This window comes from Humulus lupulus, chromosome 2, assembly GCF_963169125.1.
Source record: "Humulus lupulus chromosome 2, drHumLupu1.1, whole genome shotgun sequence".
Taxonomy (NCBI): Eukaryota; Viridiplantae; Streptophyta; class Magnoliopsida; order Rosales; family Cannabaceae; genus Humulus; species Humulus lupulus.
Window position 1 is genome coordinate 268811696 of NC_084794.1, and position 14736 is coordinate 268826431.

Consider the following 14736-nt stretch of genomic DNA (forward strand, 5'->3'; position numbering starts at 1 on the left):
GAACATTAGCAAAGTAGATAAGATCAGATGTATTTGTTACATCGAACTGGACCGATATTGACAGTTGATAGGATAAGTAAACATACCGTTATTATCTATTCTAGTCATATCATATAGTTGACCATAGGTAAATTCAATCTCAATTCCGAGTGGTTAGTATTCTAACTTATTGTATTATTTGAGTTCTTTGACTTGTTCGTTACCAGCTTACCCTACAGACTAGCCTATACTTACATCTTGGCAACTCGGTAGTATAATTGAGTGGGAGTGTTATTCATAGATATGAACATCCATAGCTTCTAATGAAGAAGTGAAACGATGGTTTCCTTTTAGTTTGGTTCAAGGTGTTAAAGGATAGAGATCTCATTTCAGTAATTAATATTAGTTTACTGAAATATCATTTACAAGGAACTAAGTGTTTTAAGGATAAAATACAATGACGGGTGAAACGGTATTTTAGTCCCATCTCATTGTAGACCGTCTATAGAGGATTGAGTGATAATTATGGTTGTAACAATGGATAATTAATAGTGTATCTATATTTGTTATAGAGCGTTCTATGAATTCAAGAGTGCAATTCCGAGTCTTTAGTGGAGTCACGAGGAATTAATAAGTTAGTAAATTTATTTGTTAGATTTAAGATAACTTATTGGAGCTTGATTTCATAGGCTCACGGTCCCCATTGTACCTTGGATAAAATCATCTAGATAGTCTCAATTAATTGATTTAATTATCAATTAGAATTATCAAAGTTGACCAGGTCAATTTTGGATAGTTTCACAGAGTAATGTAATTTTGAGAAGAAAAGAGAAATTAGGGGAGATGTATTAATTAAGATAAATTGATATATAAATTAATAAATAAGTTTAAATCAAGGTTCAAATTATAAATAATTAATTTGATAAAGGATTTAAATAATTATTTAAGTAATTAAATCAATAGAAAATAATACAAGCCTTGATTTTATGTCCAACGGGCTATAATTAAATAGAAAATTTCACAGGCCTAAAGCCCATGATAATTTCGACCTAGGGTTGTTAATTGGCTATTATTTTATTGATTTTTTAATTAAATTAAATTAAATGGCCTAATTGATTCTATAAAAGGAGTGATAAGTGAGAAAAGAAAACATAAGTCACAAGTTAGATTTTCTTATAATTTTTAGGTTCTCTCTAAACACAAGTCATTTTCTAAGCCTCTTAGTTCTTTTCTCTTCTTCTCTCTGTATCTATCTCATGTGTTGAGAATTGCCCACTCTAGTCTAGGTGATTCTAAGGATACTTTGGAACACTGTGAAGATTATAGAAGATCGGTTCAATTTCTTGGTAATACTCTTCGACAGAAAGGATACAAGGGTTAGAGAAACTGAAGGAAGGACTCATTCATTCCATTGTGTATACTGTAAGTATTCTTATCATTGTTTCTCTTTGAATTCAATTTTAGAAACATGTTCTAGGTTATCTCATATTAATTTGTTTAATATTAGATCTACATGAAAATAAATAAAGATCATGTATAAGTTTCCTAACTAATGGCATGAGAGCCTTTGGTAATCTTTATTTTCATGCATGAGCATGTTAAAAATCTGATTATTTCATGTGTTTGAATAATTGGATGGATTTCATGTTTTTATGAAGCTTATTGATTTTATGTGATTATTAGCAATTTTTAGGTTATTTTGTTGTGTTTTCTATGCCATTAATTTATACATATGCTTTATTTTTGTGTAAAAACATGTTAAAAAATTTTGGTTTGAAAATTGCACAAATTTTTTTTTCAAAAAAATTTGGTCTGGTCGCCAGTCACGCGCGCGCACATGCGCGCATCACCCTACCATCGTGCACGCATCACTTGTGCAGCTACACGCATATCCTCGGTACCATCTGCGCGCCCCGCGCACGCACTCCTGCGTGTCCCCTTGCAGCCCGGCCAGATGAATAGTACCTGTCACGGTTATTGTTCATCAATTTTTAAAAAAAATTATTAAAGAAATTAAAAATTGTGAAAATAAATTATTTATAATCAAAGTTAAATATATCAGATTTTTTTTTTTGCATTTAATTTTTTTTTTTAAATAAGATATTTTTGTTACTTGAGATTTAAATAATAAGATATTTTCTACAAATATTCAAATTCAAATTTAAAAATATTAGAATTAAGATATCAGATATTTAAAATATTTTGTTTTAAATTCTTGATATTTTATTAAATCTTTATTTGAAAATATAAATATCTGTTTATTCTATAGTTTTTAATATTTAAATTATTTGAAATTTGTTAGTTAGATATTTTCATGGATATTTGAATTTGTTTAACTCTTTTAAAATATTTTAGGGTTGTTATAACTATTAATATTTTTTTTAAATGGTTAAAATATTTGCTTATTGTTGTAACAACACAAGATATTTTTGAAAAACAGTTAAGATATTGATTTTAAAATTTAAAATTAGTTCAATTTTGAAAAATATCGTTTTTTTCAACCAATTAATAAAATATTTTTTTTTAATAAATGGGATTTAAATTAACTTTGGTTAATTGTTGATAAATCCTATTTAAATTAAATTAATATTTTTCAAATTAACCTAAATCAAGTTGATTGTTGATAAATGAAATTTAAATTAACTTTTGTTGATTGTTGATAAATTTCATTTAAATTGACTTATTTTTTTGTAAAAATTTAATTAATTCGAATTTTTTGATAAATTCTACATAATTAATTGTGGTTTTCTTGCAAATTAAATAAATTGTGGTATTTTTTCATAAATTCATAGACTTACTCATATAGTAACATGATTAGGCTCATCCAATTATAACATGTCTGTTTGCACTATATGTGGTATTTTTGCAATTGAGCTTAGATGCATATAGTGGTCCATATGTTTGTTAGATATATGGTTTTTGCTAAATAAAATATTCATAAAAATGATAAGTTTTATTTGGGCCCATTAGAAAATATAAAGTTTAAATTCATCTCTTGTGGGTGATTCCACTTGTGAAGGTCCATTTTCTTTGCATGACTATAGTGGGCCTAATCAATTAATAACAATTAATAAAACGAAGGTTTAAATTCATGTCTTTTGGACCTTGTATGGAAGATTTGGGGCCTTTGTAGTAGAAACGACATACTCGACCCAGCCTCCTCCATACAAGCCTAATTGTTTAGGCCCATTTACCTGAGTTGGACTTAATTGTATAGATTCATTATATTAGTTAAACCTAAATATTGATTAGCAACAAATTAATTCTAAATTAATTGAATTTGTTTCAATGTGACACTTTAGAATTAATAGGAAATTATAGGACTTTGGTTTTAAAAATTCTATTCTTACAATTTTTTGGAGAACCAGTCATTCATTTTTGAAAATTAATAAAAATATTATTTTATAATTTTATAATGAGCTTATTTTAAGAATTTTTATTCGATCTCCACCGTTGGTTTAACATAGTCAATAGCTTAATGGGGCCTCGAGGCGCTTTGATTCGTCCCCCTACGGAAGGGGGTCATTAGTTATTTTGACAAGGTTAGATTTCGAAAGATAGATAATTATATGTCAAATTCTACTAGACTCACCCCTACGGTGACTACTAGGACTAAATCTATGATTATCGAAACCATGGGCCTAGCTCAAAAAAATAAGAGATTTTGTTTCTTATTTTGATCGAATAGTAGGTTGTTAATAGTGGTATCCATTATTAAATGAGTTTATAATTCCATTGTAGAGTCCCAGAATGTTTACTTAGCTAGTTACATAGTAGAAGTAGTAGTAGTAAGTATTAGTTGGTAGTATGTTATTTACCATGGATTTCGGTTCAAGTCAGGACTTAGTTGGAAACCCATAGCAACAGTTATGGATTTTATAAGTTTAACCTATAGTTGAAGAATATTAATTATAACATAAGGTTTGATTAATATTGCTGGTCCTAGATATATTATTTATTATAACCTAAGATTTAGATAGAGCCAATAAGAGCATGGCACTTGTTATAATCATGATTATTAAGGAATTAAGTATTTTGATGAATGGCTTAAATAAAAGAAAGATCTAGAAGCTCTAGAACCTTCCAGCAGTTGTTAGGATCGTATATTGACTCAGTCAAAGCTATTTATCCACTTCAAATTATGCTGAAAAAGTTCAAATATGTGTTTAATATATCTACGTATGCTGATATATCACAGCATAGGGGCCGATATATCGCCTACGGAAGATACGGAAAACACGTCGACTTTGCACGAACGATCGAACAATCCTCGGGAATACAGGGGGAGACAATATATCACCTAGGGTGGGCGATATATCGGCTCCATGAGTATATTTTTGAAAGTTTGACTTTTCGAATTTTAAAAATACCCTTAACCACTTAAACCTGCCTTTGAACGATTTTGACCGAGTTCTAGGCATCAGTTGAATGAAAATTTAAATCTTTTTCATTTTATAATCATTTATTTATTCAAATTAAAAGGGGTTAGTTCACTTGAACTCTATAAATATGACCTAATACTCAGCCATTTCCTTCATTCTTCAAGCATTTGATCAGAGCCTCCAAGGTGCTAGTGTCTATAGAGAGATACACTTGGGTTTTGGGTTAAAGCTTTTATAAACACTTGGGAAGTGAGAAAAAGTGTGATTTCGGTATTGAGGTTTAGACCAATCCATAAGGTCATTCAAGGTATTCCTATTCCTTAAGTCCAGTTCTTTTTAATTCTTTAGTTTTCTTTAGTTTCTTTTATTCAGATCCTAACTCTTGTTATTGATTCTTGATTAGGTATTTAAGTTCTTGAAACTTAAGGTCTTTCTTGGTAAGTTTCTTCTTGATGGTTTAGTTCCCATATTCATCTTTATTCTTGAAGATTCTCACCCTTTTCTACTGTTGGTTTATAGAAGTTTCTAAATCCCGTTCTTGTTCCCAAATATCCTGACTTTTGGTAAGGAAAATAGGATAGAATTCATATGTTTTTATGTTATGATATGTTTATGTTATGACATGTTTATGTTATGATATATATGAATATGTCTTGAAGTCCTTGGGGCTTATAGTTGCTTAGCTAGCAAACCTCAATGCTTTTATGTCGCTTGAGGTTTATAGTTGCTTAGCTAGCAAACCCCAATGTTTTTTTTTATGTCGCTTGAGGCTTATAGTTGCTTATCTAGCAAACCCCAATGTTTTTTTTTATGTTGCTTGGGGCTTATAGTTGCTTAAATAGCGAACCCCAAGGTTACCATTTTCATGGGTTAGAGTATGTGGTTATGATATAGTCTTATGCTTTTGATTTATGATGTATGTCGCTATTAGATTTTCCTTGCTGGGCATTAGGCTAACTCCTTTATTTTTAGTGTGATGTAAGAAAATGATTATGGAGGCGAAAGGATTCTTGGTAGCTTGGCTTGTGTGTTAAGGATGAATGGATTCAATGGACTGCGTGTTGATCGAGGATGACGTTAATTTTTAGTCTTTCGAATTATGTTTCTTTTGTAATTCCGCACTTAGTATTTAAATAATTAAAATTATGTTTTATGTTATGTAAACAATGGGATCTCATACCCTATCATATTTTATTTTATACTTTTATGTTATTGATACAATAATTTATTTAGAGTTTTAATATAAGTTATGATTATTTCTTATGTATGTTTTTTCCAAAAATAGTAGTTATGTCTAGAAGTTTTAATGGTCCAAAGTCTTAGAAATAGTAGGGCCATTACATCTATTTAACTAATGGTATTTTTGACTCTTGCCAACCGGGACAAGGATATCATAGACTAGTTAAAAACCTAAAGAAATGGAGATATGATATTTTGGTATTTCTTTCTCATATCTTACATATTTTTGGTATATGTTGTGCTATTTCTTGAAATTTTGTGTGAGTAGGAGTTTTATTGAGAAAATGTGATTGATTTCTATTATTATTGATAATTTGTAGTTTTAAGTTAAGTAGTGTCTGAGTCTACTCCCATCCTTTCTCAACTTTCGATGGAGAAAACTTCCTTAATTGGAAGCAGAATATCAACATAGATTTGATTGGTGACAAATCTGAATTCGTCATGATTGAAGAATCCCCAGAATGAGCACCATGTTCACGCGTTCATGATGGCACCGTCAATGCTCGTGATGGCACCGTAAATGCTTGGATAGCACTGTCTCCACACATACATGATGACACCGTGAATGCTCGAATAACACCATATCTGCACGTTTATGATCAACTGAACTATGGTATGACACAGCTCATGAACGAGCTTCAGATTATTGAGCCTATCATAGGTGGACATAGTAAAGGAGGAGAAAATAAGACTATTGTCGTTGCTACTGATCCAGCTAAGGCTGAAGCTAACCAAGCTTCGTCTTCGAAAGCTAGAAACAAGAGGAAAGATGGACATAACAACAACCCCAAGCCTACAAAGTCTGCAAAGATGAGCTAAACCAAATGCACAGATGCCTAAGGGGAAGAACAAGAAAAGGTAAAGATAAGTGCTTTCACTACAAAGAGAAGGGGCAGTGGAAACGAGATTGCCCCAAGTTTCTAGCAGCGAAAATCAAAGGTAATGATTATAGTTCATTTATCTTAGAAACATATGTTTTAGTGAATGATAAATGCATTTGGATTGTTGATTCTAGATCTACCAACCATGTTTGCAACTCTTTACAGCTTCTTGAATTGTGGGAGGAAATGGACGAAGGCGGCTTAAAGCTTAGAGTTGGGAATGACATTCGTTGCGATCCAAGCTAGAGGAAGAGCTCGTCTGAAGTTCGGAAATAAATACTTAATTTTAAAAGATGTATTTTTTATTCCGGATTTTAGTAGAAAATTAATTTAAGTTTCTATGTTGCAATTAGAACAAATTGTTATGACTTTCACAAGTTCTAATATATCTATTTCCTTCAATGGATCACAATTGTGTATTGCATGTTTGGAAAACGAGCTTTATATTCTGCCACCTAACGAACCCCTCGCTTTTAACAATGATTTATTAAAAGTAGCTAAACCTAGGACCAATAAACGTCAAAACACCGATAACGATAATATGACGTATTTATGGCACTTGAGACTAGGTCACATTGGCTATGATAGGATTCAAAGACTTACAAAGGATGGGCCTTTGAGGGAACTCACCTTAGGTGAATTACCTATCTGTGAATCTTGTCTAGAAGGCAAACTGGCCAAGCGTCCATTCTCTGCAAAGGGTGATAGGGCCAACGAACCACTTGAACTTGTGCATTCAGATGTTTGTGGACCTTCGAATGTACAAGCCATAGGTGGTTTTGAGTATTTCGTTACTTTCATTGACGATTAATCTAGATACTCATGTCTTTACCTAATGCATAGGAAATCATAAACATTTTCAAAGTTTAAGGAATTTCTAGCGATCGCTCAGGTAAAATGTTAAAGATCTTGCGATCTGATAGGGGTGGATAATATTTGGATATGCAGTTCTAAGATCATTTAACTGAACTTGGTATTTTATCACAACTAACTACCCCAGGTACTCCGCAACAAAATGGTTTGGCAGAACGCCGAAATAGAACTTTATTGGAAATGGTTAGATGCATGCTTAGTTACTCAACTCTACCAACTTCGTTCTGGGAACATGCAATTGAAACCACGAATGAAATTCCCAATGTCATGTCATCTAAATCAATTCCCAAAACACCTTTAGAACGCTGGAATGGTTGTGAACCTAGTTTACGCCATTATAGAATCTAGGGGTGTCCCGCCCACGTTCTGAGGAAAAAGGAAGGAAAGCTAGAACCGCGAACTAAAGTTTGCATGTTTGTTGGCTATCCTAAAGGTACTCGGGGTGGACGTTTCTATAGTCATTCAGAAAAGAAAGTTTTTACTTCTACGAATGCTACTGTTCTAGAAAATGACTATGTCCAAAACTTCAAACCACGCAGCAAAGTAGTTTTAGAGGAGATGGTTAAAGAATTGACTCCAACCAATGTTCCATCATCATCAATGTGAGTTGATGATGAAATTCCCACTCTTCATGTCCAACCGACGCAAGTTGATTTAAATGAAGAAAGTATCATTGTTCTTGAGCAAACAGTCACAGAGCCTCATCGTAGTGGGAGGGTTTCTAGGAACCCAGTTTTCTATGGTTTGGATGGTGAAACCAATATGGCTGTTGGTGACACTAGTGATGATGATCTGTTGTCTTTCAAACAGGCAATGGATAGCCCTGAAAAGGAACTATGGCTCGAAGCCATGAAACAGGAAATGGAGTCCATGTACTCACACTCCATCTGGAATCTTGTGGAAGCACCTAGTGACTTTAGGGCCATTGGGTGCAAGTGGATCTACAAGAAGAAATGAGGTTTTGATGGAAATATCGAGACTTATAAAGCTCGATAAGTGGCAAAAGGTTATACCCAAAGAGAAGGAGTGGACTATGAGGAAACTTTTAGTCCGCTAGCCATGCTCAAATCCATTCGCATCCTCCTATCCATACCAGCCACTCTCGACTATGATATTTGGCAAATGGACGTCAAGACAGCTTTTCTTAATGGAAAGCTTGACGAAGTCATTTATATGGATCAGCCAGAAGGATTTAAAGTAGCTGGACAAGAAGGAAAAGTTTGCAACTTGAATAGGTCCATTTATGGACTTAAGCAAGCTTCTCGTTCCTGAAATCTTAGGTTTGATGAAATAATAAAAACCTATGGCTTTAAACAAAATATTGATGAGCCCTGTGTTTACCAACTGAAGGCAAATCAAATAGTGGTATTCCTGGTTCTTTATGTAGATGATATCTTACTCATTGGAAACAATGTTAAGAAATTATCAGCTGTGAAGAATTGGTTGAGCACTCAATTCCAAATAAAGGATTTGGGTGAAGCGAGTTATGTTCTAGGTATCCAGATGATTAGGGATAGAAAGAACAAACTCTTAGCTCTATCTCAAGCAGCTTACATAGATAAAGTGCTTGAACGTTGCTCAATGAAAAATTCCAAGAAAGGACGTTTACCGTCCCCCCATGGAATTCATCTTTCAAAGAAGCAGCCCCCCAGACTCCTGAAGAGGAAGATGCAATGAGAAAATTTCCTTACGCATCTGCAATTGGAAGTCTGATGTATGCCATGTTATGTACTAGACCAGATATTTGATATGCAGTGGGAGTAGTGAGCAGGTATCAGTCAAACCCAGGACCGCAACATTGGATAGCAGTTAAGCATATCCTGAAGTATTTAAGGAAAACTAGGGATTATATGTTAGTCTACAAGGGTGGTTTTCTAAACCATGTAGGCTACACTGATTCAGATTTTTAGACTAATGTCGATGACAAGAAGTCTACTTCTGAAATGGTGTTTACTCTTGAGGGTGGAGCTATGATATGGAGAAGCGTAAAGCAGTCTGCAATCTCATATTCCACCATGGAGGCTGAGTACACAGCCACGTCAGAAGCAGCTAAGGAAATAGTCTGGCAAAAGAAGTTATATTCGGATCTAGGTGTTATTCCAGATATGGATAAACCACTTGTGTTATTTTGTGACAATACAGGAGCGATAGCCAACTTGAAAAAACCTCATAGTCACAAGAAGAGTAAGCATATAGAAATAAAGTATCACATTATTCGAGAATATGTGGCCAGAGGAGATGTGAAGGTTATGAAGATTGCAACTGAAGACAATCTTGCAGATTCGTTTACAAAGACACTACCAGAAGCTACATTTGATAAGCATATCAAGGAAATGGAATTAGTAGAATTAAGGCATTAGTTTCAATTAGTGCAAGTGGGAATTTGTTGGAGTTTTATGCCCTAATTAAAACCCAATTTCTTTGTAATCTCATTTTATTATCAATAAAAGAATAGAAATCATTTTTTGACTTGGTCAATCACTTTGCTCACATGTTTTATTTTCATGATTATTTGTTTAATATAAACTTCTATTAAATCCCGAGCATATAGCTAATCGTATTTATAGTAACGTAATCATAGTTGAATATAAATATGATTATATGTTTAATATAAGTTAGTCCTAAGATTAGTCAGTGCAAAAAATTTACACTGACATGCCAATCTATGATATGTTCTACTTACACATTGTGGTGTTATGTTCTTTCCAGAACATTAGCAAAGTAGATAAGATCAGATGTATTTGTTACATCGGACTGGGCTGATATTGACAGTTGATAGGATAAGTAAACATATCGTTATTATCTATTCTAGTCATATCATATAGTTGACCATAGGTAAATTCAATCTCAATTCTGAGTGGTTAGTATTCTAACTGATTGTATTATTTGAGTTCTTTAACTTGTTCGTTACCTGCTTACCCTACGGACTAGCCCATACTTACATATTGGGAACTCGGTAGTATAATTGAGTGGGAGTGTTAATCATAGATATGAACATCTATAGCTTCTTATGAAGAAGTGAAACGACAGTTTCCTTTTAGTTTGGTTCAAGGTGTTAAATGATAGAGATCTCATTTTAGTAATTAATATTAGTTTACTGAAATATCTTTTACAAGGAACTAAGTGTTTTAAGGATAAAATACAATGACGGGTAAAACAATATTTTAGTCCCATGTCATTGTAGGCTGTCTATAGAGGATTGAGTGAAAATTATGGTTGTAACAATGGATAATTAATAGCCTATCTATATTTGTTACAGAGCGTTCTATGAATTCAATAGTGCAATTCCGAGTCTTTAGTGGAGTCACGAGGAATTAATAAGTTAGTAAATTTATTTGTTAGATTTATGATAACTTATTGGAGCTTGATTTCAGAGGCCCATGGTCCCCATTGTACCTTGGATAAAATCATCTAGATAGTCTCAATTAATTGATTTAATTATCAATTAGAATTATCAAAGTTGATCAGGTCAATTTTGGATAGTTTCATAGAGTTATGTAATTTTGAGAAGAAAAGAGAAATTAGGGGAGATTTATTAATTAAGATAAATTGATATCTAAATTAATAAATAAGTTTAAATCAAGGTTAAAATTATAAATAATTAATTTGATAAAGGATTTAAATAATTATTTAATTAATTAAATCTATAGGAAAATAATACATGCCTTGATTTTAAGTCCAATGGGCTTATAATTAAATAGGAAATTTCACGGACCTAAAGCCCATGATAATTTCGACGTAGGGCTGTTTATTGGCTATTATTTTATTTATTTTTTAATTAAATTAAATGGTCTAATGTAACGACCCAAAATTACTAATAAGGTGGTACGCCCTGATTTTCCCACGGGCTGATTAGCAGGCCGAGTTACTGACTAATCACAATTAGTCCATGAACATCCCCAAGACCGGAGCTCCCGCTTCGAGGTCATACCTTCTTAGCTCGAGCAATCCCTAAGGACACGCCAAGGTTGCCCAGGACTGGGGGAAAGAACCTGAAGGCCGAAGGTCGGGTCAAGGGAGCAGCTCGTGGCACGAGCTATCTACGGAGCTCTGACCCTCTGTAAAGTCAACACACGCAAGATAAACGTGCATATATCTGACATCACGTGTCCGATATCTCCCTGACTTCTCAGACACGCAGCAGGAACGTGCATGTTCAAAAACCCACGGCTGGGTTGGGCCGTGCGGCCCATTATCTCCTTACCTATCGATTTGACCATACTTATGTGTCAAGTTTAGGAATTAATCATGAATGTCACAGAGTTGATATGACAAATAATAAGGTCACGGGATGACCTCCTTACCAACTTCCAGGTGCCTTCTCCTATAAATATGGAGAACCTGGGAGTTGATAAGGGTTGGGAAAAATAGTCTCTGAATAGATATATTGACTAGTGGAGTAGAAGGATTTAAACCTTCGAACCACTTAAAAACGTGCCTTGAGTCACCTAGTTCATTCTCTAAGATTTTATATCTGCGACGGTTCTATATTCAGCACTAATCCCTTTCTCTTCTTCTCTTAATTACCTGTTGGTGAAGAACCGCGTCAATAGTTTGGTGCTTTCATTGAGAGCAAATTCAATTAGTGCTGCCACAAACATCCAACTATGGTGACTACTCGATCCAGGCATGGCAACGAGACAAAACAACATGATGGGCAGGAGGCTCATCATATCGCCATCCCTGGTGAACAAATTCCTGAAGTCCAGCAGCGGCCAAGAAAGCTGCCAGCGGGCCAAGACGATACTGGTAGTTCGGCGCCCCGGCCACCTAATCTGAACCCGTGTTATTATACTGCGGTGGAGATGGAGAACGCTCAGCTGAGGAGCCAGTTAGCCACTACTAGTCGACAAATCCAGGATATCCTGGCCCGATTACCCCCTCTCACAACCAAAGCTAACGTTGGAGAGAGGCAAGGTGAGGCTCCTAAGTCTCGCCGGGGTAGTTGGTCCAGGCATAGCCGTTCGGATAGACTTCCAGCAGCCAACTCCACCCCTTCATCGCACCATCAAGACGCAAACTTCGGGGAAATGCCTGGGACCAGACAACAACAATACAGCCGTTCGGTTAGGATGTCGACTCCTAGCTCTCAACCATCCACAAGGATGCCCAGGAGAGCTCGAGGAAATTCCCGGAGGAGATCCGAGGAGGGCCAAAGACGTCAGCCCGTCCCCGAAGACCGTCCTGCGCCTCGTCCAGGTCGCCCGGCGCGGGACCAGCAAGCTGGCAGGGCCGAAAGGCCCCCACCAAATTTGATCCGTCCAGACAGAACCAGGATCGCTTCTCCAGTCAGGCGTCCTCCATCTCCGATCAGATATCCGTCTCCTCCTCGGCCCGTCCGAGACATTCCAGCTTACGGGAGTAGTAGGAGAAACCCACCATCAGCGGGACCTTCCCGGCGTAGCAGGGCGCCGGAAGAAAGCCCAGGTCCTCACCACCAAAGACGGACTCCAAGTCTGTCTAGCAGGAGTCATTGGACCAGTAGTCGCCGGAGTGATCTCTATGGAGGAGATCTACGTCAGCGACTAAGTTCGGGACAAAGCCATCAGACCACCCAGGGAGGCGACCTTCGAGATCACCTCAACTCTCACAGAGAGGACAGGGCTAGAGATGGTAGTCAGGCTCGCTCGGGGGGGGGGGGGGGGGCCGATCCGAAGTACGTAACGGAGGGAATGTCCCAAATAACCTATCTCAAGATAGGAGGGGCAATAACCCACCTAATATGTACAATGGATCCGGAGCTGCTGAACAGCCCCGGAATAACCAAGGATCTCAGGATCAAACCCTCGAGCACCTCACTCAGATGGAGGAACTGATGAAGAAGCTCTTATCAGAAAAGGAAAAAGACGAATATGATTCGGGAGACAAGATGGAACTCTTCGCCCCCAACATAGCAGCGACGGCATACCCACCTGGTTTCCGTATGCCTCATTTATCAAAGTTCAACGGGGACGGAGATCCGTCGGACCATTTAGGGATGTTCAACACCTTAATGATGGCCCATAATATTGGCCCGGAGCTGAGATGCTTGATCTTCCCCTCCACACTGACCGGACCTGCCCGACAGTGGTTCAAGTAAAGTAAAAAACAGTCAATCAGCTCCTGGAAGGCCTTCTCAGCTGACTTCAAAAGGGCATTCCGCGCCTCCCAGGTCGCCCGTGTTCAAGCTGACTCCCTGGCCAATGTGAGACAGCAGCCCGGCGAGACGCTGAAGTCCTACCTGAGCAGATTCGCGAACTTCGCTGCCCAAGCTAGGGACGCGGATGATAGCTCCAAGCTCATGGCCATGAGAACCGGAATCCTTGTTGGAGGAGACCTATGGAAGGATATACAGAGGAAGGGAGTCAGCTCGGTTAACGAATTCCTTAACAGAGCCTAAGAATGGATAAACTTGGAAGAAGCAGAAGCCTCAGCCGCAGGAACCAGCCAGGTTCCCGAGCAGCCCACCGGAGTAGGGACGGAGGTCGTGGCAGCGACCCCAGGCGTCATACAGAACAACCAACTGGGTGGAGGCAAAAGAAAGGGAAATGGCGAAAACAATCAGCAAGGCCAAAAGAAGAATAAGTCTGTAGATAAGTTTAAGCCCGTGTTCGCGACATATACCGAACTCACCCAGTCCAGGGAAAGTATCTTCCTGGCCAACTCTACTCGGGTCCCCTGGAAGAGGCCGGAACCATTGAAACACCACAAGGGAAAGAAAGACACTTCCATGTTCTGCCGTTTTCATAACGACGTCGGCCACAATACCGACGATTGCAGGCATCTCAAAGATGAGATAGAGACTCTCATTCGAGCCGGCCCCTTGGCTCAATACTCACGGAACAGGGTCCAAGCAAGTCGACCTGCTCCAGACGTCCCAGCCAGTCAGCCTGGGGCTCAGATAGATCAGGACTTCCCTCCTCCCGTGATCGGAGGAGAGATATCCACCATCTTTGGAGGACCGCATATGGCTGGCACGAGCAGAGGCGCCCAGAAGAGATATGTGAACGAACTAAAAGCTCACAACGGAGTGGAGTTCGTCCCGGAGCAGCGTCAGTCAAAACAACAACGATTAGAGAAGCAACTGATCACCTTCACGAAGGAAGATGCAGGCCATGTCCAGCTCCCTCACAATGATCCCTTGGTTGTAACAGTCCAGCTCGCCAATCAGAAAGTCAGAAGGGTGTTGGTGGACAACGGCAGTTCGGTGAACCTTTTATTCCGCTCCACCTTATAGAAGATGGGTGTGACTGTCGCGGACCTAAAGGCGACCTCCATGATGCTGTATGGCTTTTCGGGAGAAGGATCGGCAGCAATAGGGACGATCGAGCTGGTGATCACCCTAGGGGAAGAATCTCGAACAGTCTCTAAACTACTTGAGTTCGTGGTCATTGACTGCTCCG